The sequence below is a fragment of the Nicotiana attenuata genome, chromosome 7, assembly GCF_001879085.1.
Source record: "Nicotiana attenuata strain UT chromosome 7, NIATTr2, whole genome shotgun sequence".
Taxonomy (NCBI): Eukaryota; Viridiplantae; Streptophyta; class Magnoliopsida; order Solanales; family Solanaceae; genus Nicotiana; species Nicotiana attenuata.
This window is the reverse complement of record NC_031995.1, coordinates 39,301,199-39,313,574: the sequence shown is the minus strand read 5'-3', so window position 1 is coordinate 39,313,574 and position 12,376 is coordinate 39,301,199. Positions and strand designations below refer to the sequence as shown.

Sequence of the window (12,376 nt, the reverse complement as noted above, 5' to 3'; positions counted from 1 at the left end):
CAGTGCGGTCCGCGCTAGGCTTCCTTGTTCCCCACTTCACTTGTCTTTGACACTTGGCAGATTTTACTCCTTTTTGAGCCGATCTTTGTCATTTGTCATCTTGTCGCTCAAACCTGCAATCAAGCAGAACTTGTAAGCATTTTAGGACTAATTTATGGCAATTCACACACAAATCTTAGGAAAGTATGGGCTTAAAACGTGTTAAAATCATAGTTATCAGTGTTCGCAGGAGCAAGATTTGACTGCAAAAGCGGTCATGGGCATAGTGAAGAACCGCAGAAGCGGAGGTAGAACCGCAGAAGCGGTAGTCGCAAATGCCGTAAGGCAACCGCATATGCGAAAATGACTGTTCAGAGAAGGGTTTTAAAAGCTCATTTTGTTCCGCGAGCTAAGGTTTATTTCCACCACTTTTTAGCAACCTTGAGAGCTTTTGGACGGGAATTGAAGAGGGATTCGACTGGGAATTTATTGGAGGTAAGATTTTTGAACTTAAAACTCGAGTATATTGTGAAATTGGACTAGAAATTCATGGAAATTTAGCTAAAATGGAAGAACTAGGGCTTGGGATTTGAGATTTTATATTAAGCATTTGAGGGGTCATTTGAACTCAAATTTTGGTATTCTTGATATGTATGAACTCACGAGGAGATGAGGAATCTAATTATGTAAAAATTTCTGAGTTTCGAGAAGTGGGCCCGAAGCTCGGGTTTTGGTAATTTTGGGATTTGTGCCCGTTATTGATTGTTATCCCTTGGGCTTTGTTCCCTTAGCATATTGTGATGTACTTGCTCTGATTTTGAATAGATTCGACGCGCGTGGCGGTTGATTTTAGGAGCAAAGGCGTCGCGGGCTAGAGATTTCACTAGTTCGAGGTGAGTAATGATTGTAAATGATATCCTGAGGGTTTGAAACCTCGGAATTTCACATCGCAACGCTATATTGAGGCTCCACCCGCGCTCTATAACGAGTGCGAGGTCGTTTGTTATTGGGAATTGTGACTTGGTCCGTCCCGAGTGATGTTTTTACCGTGTTTTCGATTAGAACTTATTTGAGAATCATCCTTACTTGGATTTAATTGTTATATTTGGTCTTCGTGCCAATTATTTGAATCCTTCAGGGATTGCTATCACTGTTTTCACATTATTTGGCATATTATCTGATCTCAGTCCTAAGTTTTAATACTGTTTTGCAAACTCACCCATCTTTCTAAGATTTGAAAATGTAAACAATATTTCTAATGATGTTTTTAGCTGAGAACTATTATTTTAATATTACCCGAGAGTCTTATGTGAATTTTCGGACGGAGCATGGATCGGGCTGCGCGCCGCAGCAGAATTATATTGATATTGAGGCCGAGATCCTAGTTGACGCCACGAGATTGCTTGATATTGCGCTTGGTTGTAGGATCCCCTCCGGAGTCCGTACACACCACCAGTTAGCGCCGTTGACGTTAAATGGATTGCGTTGTACACCGCAACGTGGAGCGGGTTGCACGCCGCAGCTGTACTAATACTATGTTATGTGTTTACTTTTTTTCATTTGTCTACCATTATCTGTTGTTTGTTCTACTTCTTGCAATATTTACCTGATATTCTGGCATTATCTGATAACTGAGTGTTGTCCGAGAGGCGAAATCATATGCTTACCTGCACTATTTGTTTGTTGCATTCATTTGCGTAATCGCTGAAAAGTCATTCTCAAAAAAGGCTTAAACTAATGTTAAGATATTTCTAAAGGAGTCACAGCTTCACTGCTTTACTAAAAATGATTTTTCTTTGCTTCTATACAGCATGATGATCTGTTATACGTGATTTCTTACTGCTCAGATATTATTTACTTTTATTACTCACTGAGCCGAATTACTCACTTTACTCCCTGTACCTCGTGTGCAGATGCATGTATTTGTTCACCCGGTAGAGCGGGTTTTGAGCTGGTTGGAGATTTTGTTATCGTAGCTGAGCAAGGTGACCGCCAGCGTTCGCGACACCGAATTTCTTCCTTTTGATAATAAATTCTAATTTGTATATTATTGGCCTTGAACTTGTATTTAGACTCTTCTAGATGCTTGTGACTTGTGACACCCCGGTTTGGGCTGTGTTTGGGTTGTACTTCCGCTAATTGTTATCTTAAAATCATATTTAGACTGTTTATTCATGTTTACCTATTTTTGAAAAGGAAATTTGAGTTGGTTGGATGGCCGTGTCTTCACGAGAGGCGCCATCACGACTGGAGCGGGGTTTGGGTCGTGACACCATCGCTCACGAACTTGGCCCGTTTGCAGCAACTCAATGCCATGACAAGTCTGCCCGCGCACTGCCTTCCCGCTGCACATTTGCTTGTCCTTGTCAAGTCGTCCCTACTTGATCAAGTCTGCCCGTTGCCAATGCCAATGCTGATTTTGGCATCAAGTCACCAAGCCTTGATGCCCTTCCCGTTGCTAAGTCGTTTGCCCACAATTTACTTAGGTGCCAGCCCGCTCACCTAAGTCATGGCAACATCACATTGCCAATGCCATTGCCTTGGCACTATGCTGCTCCATTTTAGCGCCGAGGTCTTTCCCGTTTTGCCTTGTCAAACATCCGTCCAGCCCGCCTAGTTCTGTCAAGGTCTTGGCCTTTGCTTGCACACAACCCACTCTTATTTTGGTTTAGTCCGTCACACCTTAGCCCTCAAATAGAAGCGTAGTCCGTCACACTTGCCGTTGCAACAGTTTGTTGCCATTGACAACACTCGCATTATCTTGCATGTTGATATGCCCCGCACATAGGCCAATGGCAAGGCCATCATGCCAAAATCCTTGCCACTGCCGGGCCGCTTGCCGATCAGCTTTGTCAAGGGTCTAACTGTAATCTTCAATAGGTCTATTTGACTCCAGAAATCTGCATTTGTAGTTAATTCTGATAGAGTTTTCAAGTTACAGTAGTTAATATTGCCTATAGTTGGGCCATTTCTAGATACAGCTTTTGCAAACCCATTTTTTTACACTTTGTTTATCATGCAGTAGCATATCAAACAGTCTATAGCTTTTGCTTGTTTTCAATTCAAATGCTTTAGAAGAGAAAAAACTTCTTTATAAGAAGGTTGGTTGCAGCTGTGGGTGACTATAATCTATATGAAAGAACATGTACCTACTTCTTTCACCTGCTCTTCTTTTTTTCTGCATGTTGGATTTCCCTGGTGTGATTCTTGAATGAGTTTTAGTTTTTGTGAATTGGTAATTTTATAGTGATAAATTTGATATTTGAGGAGATAGCAGCAAGTATAGCATTTCCGTATTTTTCGTTTTTTGAGAACTATGAAAATCTTTCATCTTGTTTGATAGAAGTTATGGGGGTGGAAATGAGATGCTGAATAGGTGCTTCTTTTAAATGTTTTTCTTATGTAATTGCTGTTTGGTTTGTTATGAAGGTTCTATTAAATATTTTTACTTCTCTTTATCCTAATGTTTCACAATTGGATCAGCAAAATATTTTTAATGGCTCTTAACCTTGTGTTGAATTAGACTCTTAAATGGAGCTATGTTGTTCATTCAGGTTTACATCTGATAAATTCAGTACTAAACCTTTAGCAAGATGAAGACCGATGCAAGTAAACCGGTACTCCAAAATTTGGGTATAGATAAAAATGTCCAATTTGGTAATCTGTAAGTTCTGTGCTACTTCTCTAAGCTCCTTTAATTTGAGTTCCTTAATGTGTTATATAAGCTGTTGTTGATACAGTTTCAAAATATATAGAGTTTGGGTAAGTCCACCGGAGTTGTTTTGTTTATTTAGGTCATATTAGGAAAGTGGGCAGCTACTGCAATGGAGTTTTTGGCAATTGCAGGGGTAATCCTTGAATTTAGTAGGGTATCCTATTGTTATAATGGGGTCCATTTTGAGTTTTCATCTTTTAGGTTAAATCCTTAGCTGGTTAGCTGGTGTTTTTGTCTTGGCTAGGCCAGAGGATTTGATGCTTTTGTCATATGCACTGTTTCATTAGTGTCAATATTTCTAGTTGTAACTCATTTAGCAGTATATTAATTCTGTTATTCATATGTACGTTCGGTATTTATTGTTAGCACAAAGATCTTCCAATTAACCAAATCTGTAAATTGAACAACCAAAATTAGAGTTCCAAGCTGTCAAGTGATGGTGCCTCTAATTAAAGAGATAATATTATCTCGAAGTGCGCTAATAACGTGATAGAGTTCTTAGTATTACTCACATTTTAACATAATCGCATTGCCTTGGCAACTGCTACACTACATAGGGGAAAGCACCGTGTAAATTACTTCCATAGAAATGTAGTAAGAGGTTAAATAAAAACTACTACATCTAAGGAGGTATTAATTATACTGTTAAAATAGCACGGTATAGCCAGTTTTCGCACTGGTCAATCAAAAATAGCCAACGTTTATCAAGTCAATGAAAAATAGCCACTATTTTGCTACAACAGAGACTAGTCCAGCATAATATACGGGAGTTCGGTGCACCTGTGTATGAACTCCAGCATATTATGCGGGACCGATATACTTTGATGACTCCCGTATAATATACGGGAGAGTGGAGCACCAGTGCTCCAAACTCCAGTATATTATGCTCGACCGGTATACTTGCTGGAACTCCCGCATATAATTATACTTGAACTCCAGTATATTATGCTGGAGTTCCATTATATTATGCTGGAGTTCCAGCATACTTATCCTGGAACTACAGTATAATATGCGGGAGTTCAAGTATACTTATGCTGGATCTCCAGTATAATATACGGGCGTATTTTTCGGGTTTTGAACAGTGTCTTCGCTCAAATTTATCTTTACATAAAAAGTGACTAAATTTCGATTACTTTTGAAATTGAGTTATTTTTAAACGACAAGTTGTAAATCTGGCTATTTTTGAATTTCTCGCTAGCATCTACATGTTTAGTTTGTAGATTAAGATAAACATGACAAAAATTAAACTTTTATACCAATAGCCCAAGTTGAACGCTAGGATAAGGAGTCCGAGGCCAAATTTTGGCTCATATTAGGTCGTTGCACTATACATAATTTTTTTATTTTTTTAAATCTCTTTCTATAAATTGAATCAAATTAAACAATTTGAACTATGTATGTATTGTGGTTGCGGACTAGCACATTTGCTAAGCTCTCTGCCTTCCACCGTTGAGGCAAATAGCTCTAACTCTATCAATAACATAACATCTCTTTCCTTGTTCCCTCTAAATGCCTTGGACATAAATAAAAGTCCAAGGCAGCTTTTGCTCTTTCCCGAGAATATGGTGCTTTTAAAACACCTTGTTTTCCTTTCTCAATGTCCCCATAACACTCTATAGAAAACTTTGAGTTGAGTTTGTCAAGTAGTTATATGAAAGCCATATCAAAATGAACTACTTATGCATGACGCAGTTTAGTAACTACTATATATACTGACTCGTTAGTTTGCCGCTCACTAGTAGGCATAGTTGTAGGTTGCTATTTGGTTGACTCGTTTATTTGCAAAAAATATCCGGAACCAATACATAGAATCGAAATAAGTTGAAGTGTCCGCACACGGCTGTCCAAGAACTATTTACATGATATCTTAGCCCGGATTCTCTTGAAGGGTAATGACTTTATTTATCCTCTTTTGCAGGCGGAGTAGATCACGAAATGGAAGATGATGGCAATGAAGAACTAGACCTTAATTGAGATGAGTTTTGAATTGCTATAGATGAATGTTGAATTGCTATAGATGAATGTTCTAGGGAATCTTTTGTTATCAACATTTTTAAACTTACTATCTTGAAATGTATTAAACTTATGCACTTGGGGTAACATTTGCTTTATGAATATTATCAGCTTGATGGATAATTTATATTATTAATAGTTTTATTTTGTGATTTATTTAAATTTTTATGTTATTTTAATTTATTAAATATATAAATATTTATTTATAATAAGGGCTATAGTTTTGTTTTAATTGAACTGTTACAATAGCCTACAAAAACCGTTGCAATAGGACACAAATAACGTTTAGTTAGACAATATAAATCGTTACAATAGGTCTTATAAACCGTTCCTAAATGATCGATAAACCGTTCCAATAGATAGTTAAAACCGTTGCCATACCTTTTCCTTTATTGTCATAGTTTATTATAAACCGTAGCGATACAAATAAAACAGTTATAATAGCTTAAAAAACCATTGGTGCATCCATACATAACCATAACAATAGCTTACATAAGTGCTGCATTAGAAAATATGGTAACGGTTAAGAACCGTTGCATACATAATATAGTAACGGTTTTAAACCGTTCCAATTGTAGAGAATAATCGTTCCAACAGAGAAAGGAGCAACAACGACGTAAACCATTGCAAGAACCGTTCCTATATCTCTATAGGCACGCGAGCTGATGGAACGGGTTGTAAACCGTTCCAATACCTCTATGGCAACAGTTTAACTGTGTATGGTAACGCATTTACCAATTTTTTAGTAGTGAGGGAGAGCTTGAGCAGGTCCGCAACTTGGTAAACTTATCACTCACCCTGAATGTCCCCGGCATCAATCAACAAAACATAGAGAACCCAGCACCTCCCCAAAACACACCAAACCAACATCCACAAAACCCTCTTGCACCGCATCAATATGCAACCCCACCTCAAAATCTCAATCCCTTAACAGTACAAACTCTGCCACAACACCACTATCAACTAGTCTAGTACCCACCAACCGCCATATCATACTTCCCAGAACACACCACAACCCATTCACGATCCTCAAAACTCAACCAATGACCACCATTACACCCAAGCACCCAGCACTCACAAAAATAATCCCATATACGTGGAAATCGTACCTCACTATACAGAAACCAACTTCCTATACACCAGAATCCACTGAGAAGGAAGTGCTTACCAAAAAATGGTTAAAGAACTCAAGAAGTTGCGGCGTCGAGTTCAGGGTGTTGAAGGCCGCAAATGAATTGAAGGTTTGAACTATGAAGATTTATTCATACAGCCCGATGTGGAACTACCAGAGGGTTACAACTCTCCCATGTTCGAGATGTCTGACGGTACAGGTGATCCCAGGGTTCATTTGAGGACTTATTATGACAAGCTTGTTGGGGTCAGAAAGGATGAAATGATCCGGATGAATCTCCTTATGAGAAGTCTTACGGGAGATGCTTTCTTCGGGTACATCAGCTAGGATCCTAAGAAACGGTCCAACTGGGTAAGTATAGAGTTTGATTTCATGGACTAATTCAGGTTCAACACAGAAAATGCACCAGATGTTTTCTACATTCAGAACCTTAGGAAGAAGTCCACTGAAACTTTTCGCGAGTACGCTACTCATTGGAGGTCAGAAGCTACCAAAGTTAGGCCATCTTTGGACGAGGAACAGATGAACAAATTTTTCGGCAGAGCACAGGATCCGCAATAATATGAAAGCTTGATGGTTATTGAAAGCCATAAATTCCCTGACATCATCAAACTTGGGGAAAGGATCGAAGAAGGTATCAAAAGTGGGATGGTAACTGTTGATATCCAATTTTTGCCTATATATTTTCAATACATATGTATACTTTCAAAATAACATATATGCATATATAAGCATTCATAAACGTTTTTATAATTTTTCTATAATTTTTAAAGACTTCAAATTGATTTATTTCTCCCCTTTTTACTCATAAAATTTCCAATAATTATCCTTCAAGTTATTTTTATGGTGATTTAGCCATCTAATATTGCTTAAATATTTTTAGTGCATAATTGTATTAACATTTTTAGTTAATTTGCATATATTTGCAATTCTATACATATTAAGGCATAATTACGTTATTAATATATAAAATGGTCTTTTATATTTCTAAAATGTTAAACAATTATTTTTAAATCATTTTAGTACACGAAATTATTTTTCAAAAATTATTTATCATTTCTTATAAACTAATTGTATTAAAATGGCTATTTAAAATATGGCCTAATCATATTTCAATTTTAGCCCCAATTCAACCCAATCCAATCCCAATACCCAACCCAATTTCTGATTAAAATACTCGGCCCACACCCCAAATACCCGATCCGGTCCTCACACCCTTTAATCCCAGCTGTTGATCACGTAGATCAACGGCTACCATTTCCCCCTTCCATAGAGGGTAAAGTAATTGAGTTTAATTTCTGCCACTGCATGTATTTGCATTTGTTTCACTAGAAATCTTGCTATAAGTTCCAACATTAGCTCTTACCAATTAGATACCATGCCTAAAGGAATTAAAATTAGAAATCCTGCCTACAAAACTAAAATCAGTTTGGCTAAGCAAGTCAGTTTAATTCATGTTCAAATTGGTTCAATTACTGCCCGTTTCTTTAAATGAGTTTCAAAACACTACCATAATTTACTAGCGCTAGAAAACATGTCTATAGGATCTCAAGTATCTGTTTAAACTTGTTCGCTGTTTTGCTAAATCAATGTAGATATCCTGCTCTTAGGACATCAATGTCTGCGTTTAGGCAAGCCTATAGGCCGATTAAAATTCTGCAACTCTAAAACTCCGCTTTTGCTATTTAAAACTATCCAGATTTAACAGGTTTAAACCAGTAGGCAAGCTAAATAGGATTTTGATACTTTGTCCTAATTCAATGCCGTGTAATCCCTGCTTACCTAGATACCCAGTTTTAGGATCTTCTCTTAAATATTTGATTGTTGTTTGAAGACGTGTATTTACTTGTTATATTTGTGGAGGTAACTCTGGGCCTATAACTTGTTCCCTTTATATGCAGTCCTAACTGTTCTTGACTGACGCCTAGACTTTTATGCTTTAAAACCTTAGGAGGGTCTAGAACTGTCCAAAAGTAGAGGTCCTAAAATACCTCCAGGACCACGAGAAGGAGACGGGTAATGCACGCATAAGACATTTTAAGGTTATTAGAACGCTTTAGGTTATGACCAATGGGGGGAAACCGGGTAGGAAAGGATATGATGACTACCACTTATGTTACGTGTGGCCCCTCATTGAGGAGTGTTTACGGGGCTTTATGTGGGGTGATCCTATAGGCTAATCAACCAAGGATCCCTTTCTCCAATTCCCAATGTTTAAACTTTACTCTTTTATATGCAACTTGCTCAAATTCTTTGTCTTATTATTATTTGAGTCAAACAGTGTCCAACATGCTTTTACTTGCAAATTATGTGTTTCAACTTCTTGTTTGTTAAAGGACTAATTCATAAGTATGAGTTTGATGGGAATCCACTATTGTGGACCGAGGGGGTGCCTAACACCTTTCCCTCAAGGTTATTTCGAGCCCTTACCCTAAATCTCCGGTAATGCAAAACAGTCTAAGAGTTAATAACTCTAGGTGCCCTAACGCACCATAAATCCGTTAGGTGGCGACACTTCAAATACCCAAATTCCAAAAGGAAATGAGTTATTACCCCCGTGAACGTCGGAACTCGGACTTCTCTCCGCGGACGGAAATAGGGGGCGCGACAGCATGGCGACTCTCCTGGGGATATCTTAGGCTCTTACCATAATGAACTTATTTTTTATGAATTAGCCCAAGCATGCTCTATCCTGAACCCTTTCCCCTTATTTGAATTTAACTGCCTATTTTAAGCATTTATGTTTCTTTTATTCATGAAACTGACTTGTCTCTTTGTTTTCTTTTTCCGTAACTATCTTTCAATTATTTAAATACTGTATTTATTTTTCCTACGTGCAAATACATGACTACATGCTATTAATTCCTGCATAAATCACGCTCGACATCATATTCCACTCGTGCAGATCAAATCCTATAGCAACGCTTAATGAGTGGTTGCGCTCTTCCTATTTATTACCCAGTGGTGCGGTCGACGGTTCTGTGCCTTCCCCCTCAAGTGTCCGCTTGAGGGTACCGGTCTAAAACCCAATAGTAACCTTATTGTGATCAAAATTGTGCATGCATCATGGTCAAACCAAGTCGTATCAATTATGTTGTCCACATAATGATCCTTTAAGAAGAGCCTTATCCAAAGTCCAACGGGATTTCCCTAATCCCATATGACACAGCCACGTTCTATGCATTAATTTGGAGAACTAAATGCCATTATGCTAATCATGAATGTATAAATATTCGAGTCTGGTGGGGGAGAAAGGCCTAACCCTTTTGTTTTGCAAAAAATGAGGCAGGAGGTCCCCTGCTTTGGTATGGTTAGCACACCCTCACTCTTGCTAGACTGGTGGAGGAATCTTCCATCAAGTGGCCAAATCAATGAATGGAAAGAGAGGGCCGTCAAATCTAGCAAAAAGCTAGAATATCTGGAATACAGTCAGTTGGAATTGGAAGGAAATGTGAGGAAGAGAGTCACCGATTGCCAGAACGCTGAGGAAAACGAAGAAGAACATTTGGCAAAGGCATTCTTACAGATAAACCTATGTGAACTGGAGAATTTGATCAACGAGAGCATTCAGCCTGAGGAAGGTCCTTCCAGGACCAAGTAGGCTAGATTTATTTGCTTTCTTAAAATATAATAAGGCCAAGTGCAAGTTGTGACTTATTTTTTCTATTATCTTAGTGTCGTTTTGGGATTTGTCTATTTTTATAGTATGAAATGAAGCATTTGTAGGTATCTAAAGTTCTCCAAATCTATTTGTTTCTAGGCATACCTCGGGCACAACAAGGTTCCCAAATTAAGACACGAATTTACATTTCCGCAATATGTGTTTAAATACTGCAAGCATTTTAAAATCCTCACTGACTTGTTACCATTTTGTTTTTTCCTTATTTTTATTATTCCCATCCCCTTAGGTTGGTTCGCTCATACTGGAATCGTTAGCATACCACACCAGATCTAGAGGCGCTCCACCTCTTCCCCCTCCAAGCAATACAAAAGGCAGGGGAAAAGCAAAAATGGACGACATAAGTAGTATCCGAAAGGAGAATATTGAGAACGCCGAAACCACAGATGGCCGTAGTACTTCGTCCCCAAATGATCTAGTCCTAAGATTGGAACAAAAGATCTTAGAATTGCAAGGAGAACTGAGCAGGTTTGCAACTTGGCAAACTTGTCACTCACCCTGGATGTCCCCGACATCAACCAACAGAACACAAAGAACCCAATACCTCCCCAAAACACACAAAACCAACATCCACAAAATCCTCCCGCACCAAATCAATATGCAACTCCACCCCAAAATCTCAATTCATTGCCAATACCAACTCCGCCACAACATCACCATCAACCAATTCAGTACCCACCAACCACCACTTACCACACTCCCCAAAACATACCACAACCCATTCCCGATCCCCAAAACTCCACCAACAACAATCACTATACCCTAGTCCCTGGCACCCATCAAAGCAGCAACCCTATATACGTAGAAAACATACCTCACTCCATCCAACCCATATCCTATGCACCGGAATCCTCCGAATAGGACCTGTTCATTAAAAACATGGCTGAAGAACTCAAGAAGTTGACAAGCCGAGTTCAAGGAATCGAAGGCGGCAAAGGAATAGAAGGTTTGAATTATGATGACCTATGCATACATCCAGATGTAGAACTACTAGAGGGATACAAACCTTCCAAGTTTGAGATGTTTGACGGCGTAGGAGATCTCAGGTTTCATCTGAGGACTTATTGCGACAAACTTGTTGGGGTCGGGATAGACGAAAAGATCCAAATGAAACTCTTTATAAGGAGTCTTATTGGGGATGTTTTGTCCTGGTACATCAGCCAAGATCCCAAGAAATGGTCCAATTGGGTAAGTGTTGCGTCAGATTTCATGGACCAGTTCAGGTTCAATATAGAGAATGCACTGGATTTTTTCTACATTCAGAATCTTAAGAAGAAACCTACTGGACTTTTCGTTAGTATGCTACTCGTTAGAGGTCGCGGCCAAGGTCAGGCCATCTTTGGATGAGGAACAGATGAACAAATTCTTCGTCAAAGCACAGGATCCGAAATATCATGAAAGGCTAATGGTTATCGAAAATCACAAATTCTCTGATATCATCAAACTCGGAGAAAGAATCGAAGAAGAAATCAAGAGCGGGATGGTAGTGAATTTTGAGGCACTACATGCCACAAATAAGGCATTACAATCAGGCGACATATCAAATAAGAGAGATGTTGGGGCAGTAATGGTGGCCCAAGGCCCCAAATCTCCACTTACATATCAAACACCTCCACCCATATATCAAACACCTCCACCCACGTACCAAGCACCACCACCCACATATCAACCCACATCTCCTAGATATTCCCAACCAGCTACAGTCCACCACACTTATAACTCTCAACCATCCCATTTCTAATTACATCTAACTTTCCAAAACATTCAAATACCAAGACCCAATTTTGACCGCAAACCACCCGGACAATACACCGCCATTGTTGAGCCTATCTACCAGTTGTATGAAAGGTTGAAAGTC

The 12,376-nt window shown here is 38.8% G+C and overlaps 1 long non-coding RNA gene across 1 annotated transcript; it reads left to right on the top strand.

The window, feature by feature from the left end:
* Positions 3,016–5,786, top strand: LOC109230456. Its single transcript, XR_002068643.1, has 3 exons — positions 3,016–3,124; positions 3,534–3,643; positions 5,613–5,786. It is a non-coding gene; the product is annotated as an uncharacterized LOC109230456 (long non-coding RNA).